The following is a 16,481-nucleotide window of genomic DNA, read 5'->3' on the forward strand; positions in this document are numbered from 1 at the left end:
CTACTCTTTCTTCTTCCTTTCTTCTCTCTCTGGTCCCTCCTTCTCCCCCTCCCCTTTCTTTCTTTCTTTCTCTCTGATCCCTCCAAGGAGCCCAAAGAAGCATATAGGATCGCCCTCCTCCAGTTTGTCCTCATAACAACCCTGTGAGGTGGGTCAGGCTGAGAGTCAGCAACTCTGCCAAAGTCACCCAGAGAGCTTCACGGCCAACTATGTACTTGCACCTGAATCTTCTCGTTTTCACCTACTATTTTCGCCGTTACACCACAATGATGGCAAATAGAGCCTCCATGTTCATGGAGAAAGCCCTTGTGCTACATGGACCTCGGTTTGATCCAGACTGATGTTCTCAATCTTCTTAAAGAATAAGAGAAAAATCAATGAATCCCGAGCAAAAAAGTGAATAGAAATCAAGGTAATGGAAATAAAAATCCTCAGCTGTTCTAGATCACAACTCTTTCCCTACTCTGGCTTTTGTTTTGTTTTGTTTTTGCACTGAACTCCATTTCCCAGTAACCCTTGCAAATCTCATACCAATGTCTCACAGCTGGCCCCATTTAACTGAGCCAGGTGAGAGGCAGGTGACCAAGAAGGTTGCCAAGGTAAGGAGGAGGAGAAGGTCCAGGGGTGCTCTTGCCAGGGGGCTCTTGGTCTTGTTGGGCCCTCAGTTGGTGCTAGACCATCTCTCCCTTTGACACCACCCCTCTCTATGGTCATGCTTTGTGGAAATGGCCATTTGGAAAGATCCAGAGACATGTATCCAGGGTCTCTGTTGGGGCTTCCAAATGAATTGGTGTGTTAAATCTTTCGAAGCAAAAAAGAACAACGATGTACCAACCAAAAGATTTAAAATTGCTCCTAGATTCTGCGTTGAAGGGGAGAGGAGAGAGGGATTAGAGTATCCTGACATGCTATATGAACATGCTGCAACAGATACATGAATTCTTATCAGCACTTGGTAACTTTTCATACACATGATCATAGCAATAAAAAAAATAAGGCCAAATGGCTATGAAATCCAAAAGGGCAGTCTGTGGCAATTTCAAGTAGAGCATATCAGTATTAAGAGAAAACTGACAATTGCAGTCCATTTGAGAACAATAAGGACACCATTATCTCTCTTTAGGCCACACTGCTAAAATCAAACTTACTGATTAGAAATAATCAATAAGTTTTTAGACTGTGCAGTATGTAAATTATCTAAGTCTCATGTAGCCAATATTCCACGTGTCCAAGAGTAAAGAGATAAGGACATTCTTGGCTTGATTCACATAGACTTAGTTGGACCATTTCCAGAAAGCACAGAGAAAGTGAAATATGCTTTAATTCTTCTGGATGACAAAACTCGATATTCGTGAGTTTACATGTTAAAACAAAATCTGATTGTTTAGTAACTGTGAAAAATTGAGTTAATTAGATTGAAAGATTTTTCCAAAAACAAGTCCAGGAATTTCAGACAGATCGTGGAGGGGAGTTCCAATCCCTGGAATTTAAGCGTTACTGCACAAAAACAGGTATAACACATACATTGATTGAGCCCAAAAGTCCCTAACAAAACGGCTTGGTTGAGCGACAGATTAGAATGTTGAAATCCAAGATAACGTGCCTGATGCAAAATGCCAAAGCCGAACAACCGCTGTGGAGAGAAGCGTTTGCCACAGCTAATTATTTAGGCAACAGGACTTGGTCAAGCGCTGCTAATAATACTCCTTATTCCTGAATGTATGAGAGAAGCCCTAATCTAAAGCATTTGAAGACTTAAAGAAGTTATGCAATTGTTAACATTCCTTTATCCCAGAGAAAGCAAGGGGGGCAAAGGGGGTTAGGCTGCAGTTTGTCGGCTGTCAGAACAGAAGCTAGAGGTTTTTGTTGCCAAATAGAAAAATTATTGTTTCAAAGTCAGCTCAGTTCGAAGAACAAAATTGGACAAAAATTCACAGTAACCCAGAGGTTCTTATTGAGCTGAGTGGCAGGCCTGTAGAAGTGCCGGTGCCACAAGAGTCAACTCAACAGGAACAGTCAGAAACAGAAGAAGTTCAAGAGAAGGAAGAGGAGGTGTCTATCCCCCGTCGCTCTCAGAGGGCAAACAAAAGAATTCCTCCTAAACGATGTGCCTCTGATGTCTTTAATGTTAATTTTGAACCTGAATCATCTGCAGATGTTCAGAAGTTAAGCCCCTTAGAAAGACAGAAGTAGAAAGCAGCCATAGACAGTGAGATGCAGAGCTTGAAGGACAATAGTGTGTTTCAGGAAACAGTTTTGCCTGCAGGGCAAAAGACTATAACCTGCCGCTGGGTCTTTAAGCAAAAGCAGTTAGAGACTGAAAGAGAAAAATTCAAAGCCAGACTTATAGCAAGGAAGTTTAATCAGGTTAAGGACGTCAACTGTGACCTGACTTTCGCACCAACTTATAAAGCAGAAACCCTAAGGTTGCTTTTAACTATTGCTGCAAAAGAAAAATTAATAATCAAGCAATATGACTTCCAAACGGCCTACCTGAACGCTCCAATAAGTGAGTCAGTCTACATGAGAAAGCCTGAAGGTTATGAGTCAAAAGATCATAAGGTATGGTTTCTGAAGAAAGCGATCAATGGCCTTAAGCAGAGTGCCAAGTGTTGGAATTCCGTCCGAAACACCACTTTAGTAATTGAAATGAGATTTGATAAGAGCCTGGCAGACCCTTGTCTGTACACAAAGAGAAGTAGTAAGAATTATAAAGCCATTATTGTTTATGTTGACAACGTTTTGATTGCATGTACAAACGATGCAGAGGTCCAGAAAGTTGCAAATCAGCTTGAGAATAAGTACAATTTATTTATTTATTTATTTATTTATTACATTTTTATACCGCCCAATAGCCGAAGCTCTCTGGGCGGTTCACAAAAATTAAAACCACAGTAAAACACCCAAGAGTTTAAAACACAATTACGAAATACAGTATAAAAAGCGCAACCAGGATAAAACCACACAGCAAAGTTGATATAGGATTAAAATACAGAGTTAAAACAGTATAATTTAAATTTAAGTTAAAATTAAGTGTTAAAATACTGAGTGAATAAAAAGGTCTTCAGCTGGCGATGAAAGCAGTACAGTGTAGGCGCCAAGCGGACCTCTCTAGGGAGCTCGTTCCACAACCGGGGTGCCACAGCGGAGAAAGCCCTCCTCCTAGTAGCCACCTGCCTCACTTCCTTTGGCAGGGGCTCACGGAGAAGGCCCCCTGTAGATGATCTTAAGGTCCGGGTAGGTACATATGGGAGGAGGCGTTCCTTCAGATAACCTGGCCCCAAACCGTTTAGGGCTTTAAATGTTAATACCAGCACTTTGAATTGGGCCCGGACCTGGACTGGCAGCCAATGAAGTTGTAAAAGGACTGGCGTAATGTGATCTCGCCGGCCAGTCCTTGTTAATAACCTTGCTGCCCTGTTTTGCACCAGTTGAAGTTTCCGGACCGTTTTCAAAGGCAGCCCCACGTATAACGCATTGCAGTAATCCAAACGAGAGGTTATCAGAGCATGGATAACTGTAGCTAAGCTATCTATGTCCAGATAAGGGCGCAGCTGGTATATCAGCCTGAGCTGATAAAAGGTGCTCTTAAAATGTCTAAGTCCTATAAAAAATTACCTAAGTGTAGAAGTAAAAATAACAGAAGGCAGAAGTTTTTTGCTTAGCCAAAAGCAAAAGATCTTAAATCTGCTAGAAGCTAGTAGAATGCAGGACTGTAAAAGTGTCAAAAGCCCTGTAGAAATAGATGTGCGTAAGAACCTGCAAAGAGAAAGTTTCAGTGATCCAAGCCTGTATCACTCAGTGGTAAGCATGTTACTGTATTAAGTTTCTTAGTCAAGGCCAGATCTCGCAGCCGCAGTGGCTATTTTGAGCAGGTTCCTTGCCAAGGCAACAGTGCCAGCTTGGCAAGCAACAAAAAAAGTGTTGAGATATCTAAAAGAAATGTTACATTTCTGTTTAAAATTGTCTCCAGAGTCAGATAATAAGTTCTTAGGCTACGTTGACTCAGATTGAGCAGGCTGCCTAGAAGACCGGAAGTCAACATCAGAGATTGTGCTAATGTTTGGCAAAGCACTAATCTCCTGGAAATCCAGAAAACAAGCTTACGTCTCCGTATCGTCCTGCAAAGCAGAATATAGGGCGTTGTCAGAGCTATGCAGAGAAGTCACATGGTTTGTGCAAGTGCTGGAGGATTTCAAAGTCCAATTTGAAATGCCAATCACTGTGTTCTGTGACGCTCAGTCATGTATTGCGTTAGCCAAAACAGAGAGTTTTAAATCAAAGTCAAAACACATTGCAATCAAGTACCAAAATGTGAAAGAACATATAAATAATAAAACTCTAACGCTTGTTTTTTGTGAATCAAAAGAAAACATTGCTGACCTATTCACAAAGCCGTTAAGAACTACAAGACACAGAGAGATTTGTGAAATGTTAAGTTTCAAGCAGGAACAAATGTAAATATCTGTACAAATGTTGTTTTGCATAAAACTATTATGTAAAAAGAAAAAGAAGTGTTGGATCCTGGATTGGATCTAGTTTTTCTTTTTCCACTGTTTTACAAGTGCCTGGTGGCACGAAGAAAAGAGAAGCAACCAGAAAGAGTGTGTTTTCTAAATGCTAAAGTTACAGCTGGACAATTATTGTATTATTGGCATGAGATGCTTTGCAATTAATCAATTAGTGATTTCATCATTGTACAAATTTACCCTATATAAGTAGCTGTGTTTTTTATGCTCTTCATTACCCCATCTTCATTCCACTCATCTGTATTGCTGCTGTAAAATTATTATGATCGTCTGTGAGTATTTTGCTGTAACTTTTCCTCTGTGCAAGTAAAGAGTTTGTTTTTAACTTAAACAAAGATTGTTTGAGCCATTTTGAGTCTTTGCAGTGTTCTGGCTGGGAGACGTTTCCCACTCTGCTATAAACTCTAAAAGAAACATTTAGAACTTCCAACAAATGGTTTGCGTGGAAAGAGCCAAAAGGTGAGCGGGGACATTCTTTTGCCCGTTTCCCCTTCCATGCGGTGACCAGGGTGTTGCCAGCCCATGGCATCACTCGTTCCAGGTTGGGAAGGCGCTTCTTATGGAGGCTTAGCTTTAACACACAGACAATCCAGGCCAAGTGTCTCACAATGTTTGATGTGGCCAACTCACTCAGAGGAAAACGGTAGTTGAAATTTTCAAGCTGTGACCATTTTTGTTTAAAAGGGGCAATAAAGACTATAGCAGATAAAATACAAACACACCTTTATTACTAATCAAACAAATTAGAAGTTACATAATCTGTCTAAAAAACAGCAACAGGTACTCTACCAGGTTTCCAGTTCAACTCTATAATGGAGAAAAAACAGAAGCCGTTCCAACATTTCGCTTTTTCCTCTCTCTGGGTGACTTCAAAATCCCCCAACGTTTCCACTTAAACCTCTATAGCTTGGCCCAATTCTCAGAATTCTCACCACCATCTCAGCATTCCTTGGTGTGGCTGCTACAACGGGAATGCTGCCATGTCAAAACAAGATGGCTGGCATTTCTCCAGCTGGGAGCGGGGTTGGGGAGTTATTTTCTCAAGTTTCTCCCAAAGCCAAATTTCATAAAATTATACAGTACTATTAATATACTAAAAACATTCAGATAAATCATGCAATCAATACCATCAATGAACACGTACATAGAATATTAAGCTTTAAAAACCATCCCCCATAAAATGCCTAAAATAGTCAATGAGCCATTTAGCCTGAGGGAGGGAATCCTACATGCCACCACCACTAAAAAGGCCCTGCTTCATGCAGATACCTTCCAAGATTTAAAGCAACAACACCCAATTCAAAATCCCAGCTGATCAACTCTTTATATTTGAAAGTTCTAACGCATCTCTACACATTAATAAGGCATATCCTTCCATGAAATTTTCTTAAGAATATGGAAGTACAATTAAGGTATTAAAAGCTTAATCTCACTAAAATGTACTATAAATAAAGCACATGAAATGGAGTTTAGGTGATCCATGTATCACATCCACTCAAAAGACCTTGTTACATGGAATTCCTTCCGAGATGCAAAAGAACTCCAGTTTATGAAAGCCTTTGTTATGTATGGTAAGGTTTGCTATACAAGTCAACCTTTTCTCAGATCCTGAGCAATTCTAGAGAGTCTCCTGTTTATGAATGCTCTGATGATAAATAAGTTGGGACTTGTGACGGAATGCTTTTGTGCACGAAGAGCATAGAAAAGGTTTCTCTCCAGTATGGATTCTTTTGTGCACATTAAGGTTGTTGCTTTGACTGATGCCCTTTCCACAGTCTTTGCATTGAAAGGGTTTCTCGCCTGTGTGAATTTGTCAATGTCTCTTAAGGGATGAGATCAGACTGTAGTTCGTTCCACATTCTTTACACTAAAAATCTTTCTTCCCCGAGTGAGTTTTTTGATGTCTCTTAAGGTTTGAGCTCTGATTGAAGCCTTTTCCACACTCTTCACATTTATAGGGTTTCTCCCCTGTATGGCACATGCGATGTTGTTTAAGGTGTGATTTACGGTTGAAGCTTCTTTCGCATTGTTCACATTTATAGGGTTCCTCCCCTGTATGGCATAAGCGATGTTCCTTAAGGGCTGATATTTGACTGAAACACTTTCCACATTGTTCACATTTATAGGGTTTCTCCCCTGTATGGCACCTGTAATGATGTTTAAGGCTTGATTTTTGGTTGAAGCTTTTTTCACACACTTCACATTTATACGGTTTCTCCCCTGTATGGCACCTGCGATGTTCCTTAAGGTTTGATCTTTGACTGAAACACATTCCACATTCTTCACATTTATAGGGTTTCTCCCCTGTGTGAATTAGTTTATGTCTTCTAAGGTTTGCATTTTGACTGAAGCTGTCCCCACATTCCTTACACATGTAGGGCTTCTCTCCTGTGTGAATTCATTGATGTCTGGTAAGGCCTACTTTCTGACTGAAGCTTTTCCCATTCTTTGCATTTAAAGGGTTTCTCCATTCTATGGTACAGTTTATGTATAATAAGGTTTAATTTTTGAGTGAACCTCTTTCCACATTCTGTACAATTATGCAGTTTCCCCCCTAAGTGAATTCGCTGATGTATTTTAAGGACTGAATCCAATTTGAAACTCTTTCCACACACCAAACATTTATGCGTCTTTCCCCTGGCATCGAGCCTTGGAGTTTCATTGATTTTTTGCTCAGAGGGTCACTTTTCACAGGCTCTGACCTTTGGCTGGGTTTCTTTCCCATGTGGATTCCCAAATGAGCATCAAGGCCCTTTCTGGATCTCTTTGTTTTCTGTTTTCCTGGTTCCAGGCGGACCCCACTCACAGGGGGAATGGATTTATCCCTACTTCCCTGCGTACTGTTTCCTGACTGCTTCCTTTTTTGAGGCTGATTGCAGACCTCCTCACTTCTAGTTCTTCTTGATGGTGGTCCTCTATGCTGTTTTCCCTCATCCTCACTCTCCTGTACATCCTCTGATGGAATCAATAAGAGAAAACAAAATTGAGAAGCTGAGGGATGGATTATAGGGTAAATGCACTTCATTTTTTAAGTTATCTGTTGGCAGTAATGAGATTTTTGTTAGTTTTGGTAAATTTACCCAAGCAAACACGAACAAAAAATCCTAACCAATTTCCTGAATTTCTGGGGAAAGCCCCCAACTCAGATTGCAAATAGATGCACAGCGGATGTGCGGGGGCCATGGATGTGTGAAGGCCAGATTTCCCCACAACGGCCCACCCCATTCACCCTTAGCTTTTCTTTCAATGCTGCCTCCCAATCTGTTTCCATTTGCAATTAGCCAAACAGGATCTCCGAAGTCGGTGTCTGCTCATCTGCCAGAAGCACCGTCTTTGTTTCCTGATTCAATCAATCTCTTACAGCACAGAATCAGAATCCACACATTAAAGTAAATTCCGAAGCCTTAGGGTTTAGATACAGCATTGTTCTCGGACCATTAGTGCAGATGGGGAATTGTGCACTTTCCGGAGGTCCCGGAAAGCACGCTTTGCCTCCTCTCCACACTATGCTGATCAGAGCCTTAAAGGTCCTCTTAATCATGCATGAAAATGGCCTTTAAAGCAGCAAATCATGATTTCCAATTGTGCCAGAAGAATTGCGCACTTTCTGGAGGCCCTGAAAAGCAGGCATTGCCTTTCCCTCATACCTTAATCGGTTCTTTGCGGCCCTCACTGGAGCAGGGGAGCATAAATGTGATTTCCCCAAGGCTAAGAACATAAGAAGAGCCATGCTGGATCAGACTGAGGGTCCATCTAGTTCAGCACTCTGTTTACACAGTGGCCAACCAGCCATTGGCCAGTTACCAAAAAGACAGGACATGGTACAACAGCACCCTCCCACCCATGTTCCCCAGCAACTGGTTGGGGACATAGCGGATTTTTCCCTCCACTCTAGTGGTGGCCACAACAACTACACTACAGCCAGTGTGGTGTAGTGGCTAAAGTGTTGGACTGAGAGTCCAGAGATCCTACTGGGTGATTTGGGGCAAGTCACAGACACTCAGCCCAACCAACCTCGCAGGGTTGTTGTTGTGATGATAAAATGGAGGAGTATTATGTATGCCGCCTTGGGTTCCTTAAAGGGGAAAAGGCGCAATATAAATTAAAAAATAATATCAGATTTCCTCATTCGTGGAAAAATTGAATTTCTCCCCATCCCCTACCAATGGGGAGCTTAAAGGACCATTTAATAAAGCCTTTAAGGGCTCCATTGGTGCAGGGGGAGGGACAGAAAAAGGCAATTTCACCAAGGCTGGATTAATTGCATATTTTCTCCCTCCACTCAGGAACAGAGAGCTGGGGTATGGTGCAGTATATAAATGTAATAAATAATAATAATAATAATAGCAGCATACTTTCCCCCTCTGTGTGAATGGTGGCTGCCATTAATGCAGCTGGGAGTGGGGGAAGGGGAAAGGTCAAGGTCAGTGCAGATTGGTGCCCGACTGCTCTCGGAAGGCTCCAGAGCACTCAGGCAGGGGTCAGTCCCAGCACCGGATGCATCTGCCTGGGCCCATGAAGGCCCATGGTTTGTCGCCCTGTCCAAGGGTTGTCTGGTAGACAACTGAACAAATCCTGGTTTGTGCTCTCAATCCTGGCTTGTTTGTTTCCCTCTTCATTTGCCCACTTCGTCCCTGTGTCCCAAATGCTCCTGCAAGACTGTAGTCCTGGCATGTAGAGTGGCTGGGGATTTTGTTTGTTTTTATGATGAACTACTTAACGTTGTGTGTTCTCATCACTAATTCTTTCATCTAAACCAGTGGTCCATAACTGGTCCAGCTCCAAGACCCAGTTTGGACTCCCAACCTGCAATATGGAACCCATTTTCACAAGTTCCTCCATGCCCAACATGGCGACAACGCCTTTGCTATGACTCATCTGGACTGACCTCATAACCCACTTTTGGGTCACGACCCACCAGTTGAAGACCACCCCCGTGATGTGGGGCCTCCTCCTCCTTCTCCTTCTCCGCCTCTTCTTGGAACGATTAAGGTAGGGTCTACATCATCGATTTCGGGACGCCCTAAAGTGCCTTCAGGGCGTCCCGAAGCCTGTGTGTGGATCTGCCCTATCACTATCAAATCCAAATCGCTAATTACTCTTTTAACATTTTCTACATTACTAGTTGAACCCATTTGGATTTCATTTCCATTTGTAGGGTGATCAAATGAAAAGGAGGACCAGGCTCCTGTCAGGTTTTCGTGTTAACCTTAACAGTAATTAAGGTTAAATTATTGGCTGAGACTTGCAAGCTCAGCACACCTGCTGGTGTTTGAATGAAGGGAGTAAAAAGCTCACTCTTTCACAGCAATATGCAGTCTGCCAGTGGAGGTTTGAGGGTATGGCTTAAGCTGCTGCTGCCGCTGCCAGAGAAAGGTGTATGCTGTATTGATGCAAAGCCAACTTTTGTCAAGGAGAACCATAAAGCTGTTATGCTTACTTTGATTTATGGTGAGACAATTGCTTTGTTATAATTTGCTGCTACAAGCCTGGTTGTTTTGTTTTGAAGAACTTCTCTAAATAAACTGCATTGAAGATTCAAAACTCACGCTTGCATTTATCTGCTGTGGAGGAATTTGTACAAACTACTTATTTCCCCCAACATCTGGTTATGGGCCCAGGAGAAGAATTTTGAACTTTAATGCAGTCCCAGGAGAAGATTTCTGGAACCTTGGATGCAATACCAGAGAGGCTTCGGGATGGCAGAGTGAGTTTGTTTAAACAACGTGAGTGCTGGACATTTGGCTGCTCTTCTGGCTACTGTTTAATTGCTGGCTGTTAATGCAAGGCTCAATGGCGGAACGTAAAGACAGCGGCTTTTATTTCCCTCAGCTTGATGACTCCAATTTTTCTATTTGGTGTTACCAGATGGAGGCATATCTGGTTAAAGAAAAAGTTTGGAGAGTCATAGCAGAAGATCCTCCCGCACCAGTTACGCAGGCATGGAGTAATGATGATGCCAAAGCAAAGGCTCTAATTAATTTGGCTGTCTCAGACCAACAATTGGTTAATATCCGTGGAAAACAAACTGCAAAACTAATGTGGACAGCATTAGAGACAATTCATCTTCGTCGTGGAACTGGGTCAACCATTGTGTATTTCAAACAAATGTATCAAGCTGAACTTGCTCCAGATGGTGACCTAGCTAAACATCTGAGGAATTTAAGGTCGCTCCGAGATGAGTTATTACGACATGAAGTAGAAATTCCCGACTTGCAATTCTGCTACGTTGTATTGAGCAGTTTAAATGAAAGTTATGAAAGTATCGCTGCTCAGTTAGCTGCTTTGCCCCCAGCACAGCTGACTCTTGAACTTATTCAAGCGAGGCTCATGGCTGAAGTAGATAGGCGTGAGGCTTCCAGGTGTAATGATGCAGTTGCAACTTCACAAAAGCACATATCAAACAGCAGGGGTAATTTAACTGCTGAGAGTGAGAAGATAGCAGCACTAAAAGTACGTCGTTGTTTTTCTTGTGGAGAGATGGGGCATCTACGTAGAGATTGTAAAAAGAAGAAGAAACAAGGACAACAGAAAGGGGTGTTTAAGCGACAAGTTAAAGTGCTTGTTGCTGTGTCCACTTCAAAGAAAAGGTGGGACCATTTTGTGATAGACAGTGGTGCTACCCGCAATATGTGCATAGATAAGAGTCTGTTTACAGGTTTAACTAAACAAAAGGGGAATGTCCATCTTGCCAATGGGGAAGTAATTGAGAGTAAAGGGCTTGGAACTGTGTTCCTTAAAAGCCTAAATGCCTCAATTAAGAATGTACTATATGCTCCGGAGTTATCTGAAAATTTATTGAGCGTATCACAATTAACTGAGCAGAATGTTGTTGTTAAATTCTCCAAGTTCAAATGTGAATTGATAAAAAACAACAAAGTGATTTTGTATGCTAAAAAGAGAAATGGGCTGTTTCTATTATCATACTGGAAAGAAAAAGAGGAGGATGATAGTCAGTGCTGTGAGGTTAAAACTTTTAAATCAAAGTCAAATGCTCAATTACATGATAATTGTATTCACTCTTATCATAGGCTGTTTGGTCATTTAAATTTTAAAGCGTTATCCAAAATGCAGCCTATAGTAGAAGGGATGAAACTGAAAAGTTGTAAGTACCATATGAAATGTGTATCTTGTGCAAAGCATAAGGTTAAGCAAGTCCCTAAGGGAAAAATGACAAATAGAAAAGCTGAAAAACCATTTCAGATTGTTCATGGAGATCTTGTTGGACCTCTTAAGGTTTCCAGAGGTGGAGCAAATTACTTTATGGTACTCATAGATCAATATACGAGATATTCTTTTGTATATATGCTTCAAAAGAAAAATGAGGCCTTTGAAAAGTTTAAATCATTTTGTGCTTGGGTTAATAATAAGCATAATACCCAAGTCACCTGTTTTTTCACTGATAGAGGTGGAGAATTCTGCTTGCAGAATTTGAAAGTTTTCTTTCACAGCAGGAGATAGAGCATATGATTGCCACACCACGTTCTCCATGGAAAAACGGTTTGTGTGAGAGAATGAACCAAACCCTGTTGCAGGGGTTAAAAACACTTCTGCATGATGCCAACTTAGGAGATGAGTTCTGGGCGGAGGCACTGAACTGTTTTAACTATGTGCATAATAGAAGCATAAGTTCAGTAATAGAGTGCACTCCTTATCAAAAATTGTACAAAAAAAAACCTTCTGTGAGTCATTTTTAGATTTTTTGATCTGACATGTGGGTGCATACACCACAAAGTCAGAAGTTACAAGAAAAAGGTCAACATGGAATATTTCTTGGTTATGAAAAAGGGTCATATAGAGTGCTAATGACAAATACTCAAAATATAAGATTAACAAGAAGTGTTGAGTATAATGTTAATTGGGAACAAGTTGGAATCTTCCAATCCACTCCTGTTGACGAAAGTGAAACAGAAAGTAATGATAGTGGTGATAGTGATGAAAGTGAGGATAGCAGTAATGAAAGGGACAGTTTAAAACAATCAGAAGAATCAGGGAGTGATGCAGAAGATAAAAAACCATTGCATACTATGGACACAGTGGAAAAGGATAGTGATGCTGATAGTTCTAAGGATGAGCATGTTGTAGTGCGTAAGACAGAACGTTCTTCCAAAGGTATACCTCCTGTGAGATACTCTGATGAATTTGCTGGTAGAGCCATTTATGAACCTCAAAGTTATAAAGATGTACAGAAACTGTCTGAAGAAAATGCTAAACCTTGGCTTCAAGCCATACAAACTGAATTAAATTCACTAGATAAGAATAAAACCTGGAGGTTGGTTAAAAAACAACCTTTCATGGAACTTCTTGACAGCAGGTTTGTACAGAATTTAAAAGAACAATTTGAGTTAAAAGACTTAGGTAATGTAACTAATTATCTTTCTTTAGAAGTAGAAAAAGACCAAGAGGGCAATATTTATTTGCATCAATCAAAGAAAATAAGGGATGTAATTGACAAACTTAATTTGCAGAATGCTAATTCTGTCGATACTCCAATGGTGCAGAATTTCCAAGCAGATGGTCAAAGTAAACATTTTGAAAATGCTACCTTGTACAGAAGTATACTAGGGCAACTAAGTTTTATTGCCAATGCTACCCGACCAGATATTTCTGTGAGTGTAAATTTATTGAGTAGGCAAACTGCTAAACCCACAGAACATACTTGGAAAGCTATGAAGCGAATAGCACGTTATTTAAAAGGTACTTTGAACTACAAACTGAAGTTTACAAAGGAATGCACTGGAGGTTTAGAAATTCATGCTGATGCTAGTTTTGGAGATGATGTAAATGATAGAAAAAGTACATCTGGAGTTTGTTACATGTTAAATAACAGTTTATTTGATTGGTCCTGTAAAAAACAGTCTACAGTTTCGTTAAGTTCTTGTGTATGAGTATACAAAATTTAAAATTCTAAAACACAGAACATACACACATAAAACATTAAAAGCTGTTTAAAACTAAACATGTGGGTAATTATGATGTGCCGCTATATGCCTGGGCAAAGAGGAAAGTCTTAACCTGGCACCAGAAAGATAGCAGCATTGGTGCCATGCGAGCCTCGTCAGGGAGATCGTTCCATAGTCTCGGGGCCACCACCGAAAAGGCCGTCCCTCATTGCCACACTCCAAGCCTCTCTCGGAGTAAGCACCCAGAGGAGGACCTTAGATGTTGTACGTAGTGACCGGGTATATTCACGTCAGGAGAGGCGTTCCATCAGGTGTTGTGGTCCCAAGCCATGTAAGGTTTTATAGGTCAAAACACGTATCTTGAATTGGGCTTGGAAACATACAGGCAGCCAGTGCAAGAGGACCAGAGCAGGTGTTATATGATCGAACCTTCTGGTTCCCGAAATCAATCTGGTCGCTGCATTTTGCACGAGCTGCAGCTTCCGAACTGTCTTCGAAGACAGCCCTACGTAGAGTGCATTGCAGTAATCTAACTTAGAGGTTACCAGAGCATAGACAACTGAAGCCACCAACCCGAGTTTGTAAAAGGAACTCCATGCCACTGAGGTCACCTGAGCGTCAAGTGACAATGATGGATCTAAAAGATGATGGAACCTGCTCCTTCAGAGTGAGTGCAATCCCATCCAGAACCGGTAGAACACAAACACACACACACACACACAATCTTTTTAGTAGAATACATCATGTTTTTGTTAGCTCAAAACGCTTGACCACTGTTGCTTAATGTGTCATCTGAACAGAGTCAAAGTCTAGTTAGGTTAGCAAGATTCTTTTATCCCTGTTTGTTCCATTACTCCACTGCTCAGTACGGGTGTGCGTGGAAAGAGCCTGCCCTATGTCCCCTAAGCAAGCCTGCTGCCTTCAGGTTCAATGGAGGATCTCTTCTCGATCCTCCCAGAGTGCAGGACATGGAATAACGGGCTCAAGTAAAAGGAAGCCAGATTCCGGCTGGACATCAGGAAAAACTTCCTGACTATTAGAGCAGTGCGACAATGGAATCAGTTACCTAGGGAGGTTGTGGGCTCTCCTACACTAGAGGCCTTTGAGCCAGCTGGACAACCATCTGTCAGGGATGCTTTAGGGTGGATTTGTGCATTGAGCAGGGGGTTGGACTCAATAGCCTTGTAGGCCCCTTCCATCTCTGCTATTCTATGATTCTATGAACCTGCTCCTTCAGATTCTGCTCATCCAGAACCGGTAGAACACACACATACACACACACATCTTTTTAGTAGAATACATTATGTTTTTGTTGGTTCAAAATGCCTAACCACTGTGGCTTAATGAGTCATCTGAATGGAGTCAAAGTTTAGTTAGGTTAGCAAGATGCATTTATCCGTGGTTGTTCGATTAGCTCACTGCTCATTCAGGGTGTGTGTGGAAAGAGCCAAAAGGCAAGCAGGGACATTATTTTGCCCGTTTGCCCTTTCATGCAGTGCCATCACTCATTCCAATTTGGGAAGGCGTTTCTTATTGAGGCTTAGCTTTAACACACGGACAATCTTGTCCAAGTATCTTGCAATGTTTGATGTGGCCAACTCACTCTGCTGGGACCATTTTCATTTAAAAGGAGCAAATAGAATAAAGACTATAACAGATAAAATACACACACAGTTTTATTACTAATCAAACAAATTAAAAGTTACATAAGTTGTCTAAAAAATTGCAACAGGTGCTCTCTACCAGTTTTCCAGTTCAACTCCATAATGGAGAAAAAACAGAAGCCATTCCAACATTTCGATTCTTCCTCTCTCCTCTGGGCGAGTTCAAAATCCCCCAATGTTTCCATTTAAACCACTATAGCTTGGCCAAATTCTCAGAATTCTCACCACCATCTCAGCATTCCTTGGTGTGGCTGCTGCCATGGGAACGCTGCAATGTCAAAACAAGATGGCTGGCATTTTTTCAGCTTGGGAGGGGGGCATTTTCTCAAGTTTCTCCCAAAGCCAAATTTCATAAAATGATACAGTACTATTAATATACTAAAGACATTCAGATAAAACATGCAATTAATACCATCAATGAACCACATAAAAATAATATTAATCTTTAAAAACCATTCCCCATAAAATGCCTAAAACAGCCAGTGAGCCATTTAGCCTGATAGAGGGAATCCTATATGCTACCACCACTAAAAAGGCCCAGTTTCATGCAGATACCTTCCAAGAGTTAAAGCAACAACACCCAAATCAAAATCCTAGCTGATCAACTCTTTGTATTTGAACGTTCTAAAAGGGATGTGTCCTCTTTGATGAGAAATAATTTGTTTGCAGAGACTGAAACTTACCACATTCCACATATGGGATGTCTCTCCTGTGCACAATCTCAAGTTCACGGGGGCTTGATTCATCATCCAAACAACCCCTACAGTGTGATCATTTATGTGAGTTTTCCTCTGTACGGATACCAAGATGTTCCGTAAAGTTTTCTGTACAAGTGAATATATATATTTACGTGTTTATATGGAGACTTCCCTGTGTGCATTCTCTAAACTGCAGTAAGTTCCAAACTCTGAGAGCATCTCTACACATTCATAAGGCATATCAATCCATGAAATTTTCTTAAGAATATGGAAGTACAATTAAGGTATTAAAAGCTTAATCTCACTAAAATGTACTATTAATAAAGAACATGAAATGGAGGTTGGGTGATTCATGTATCACATCCACTCAAAAGACCCTGTTTCATGGAATTCTTTCCGAGATGCAAAAGACCACCATAAACATGGTTGATAACGAACAAATATTGAGAAGATCAGATGAGAAAGCATTTGGATTCTTTCATGTAAAGTGTGTGGAAGATCTGAACATTCTACCACGTTCCAAGGAGATAGTGTGTGTGTGCATTCTCATGTTCATGAAGGCTGGACTCAACAACAAAATTAGAAGTACAGTGGGTGCCTTTTTATGGTCTCCTGTTTATGAAAATCTTTGTTATGTACGGTAAGGTTTCCTATACAAGTCAACCTTTTCTCACACCCTGAGCAATT

The sequence above is a fragment of the Elgaria multicarinata genome, chromosome 3, assembly GCF_023053635.1.
Source record: "Elgaria multicarinata webbii isolate HBS135686 ecotype San Diego chromosome 3, rElgMul1.1.pri, whole genome shotgun sequence".
NCBI lineage: Eukaryota > Metazoa > Chordata > Lepidosauria > Squamata > Anguidae > Elgaria > Elgaria multicarinata.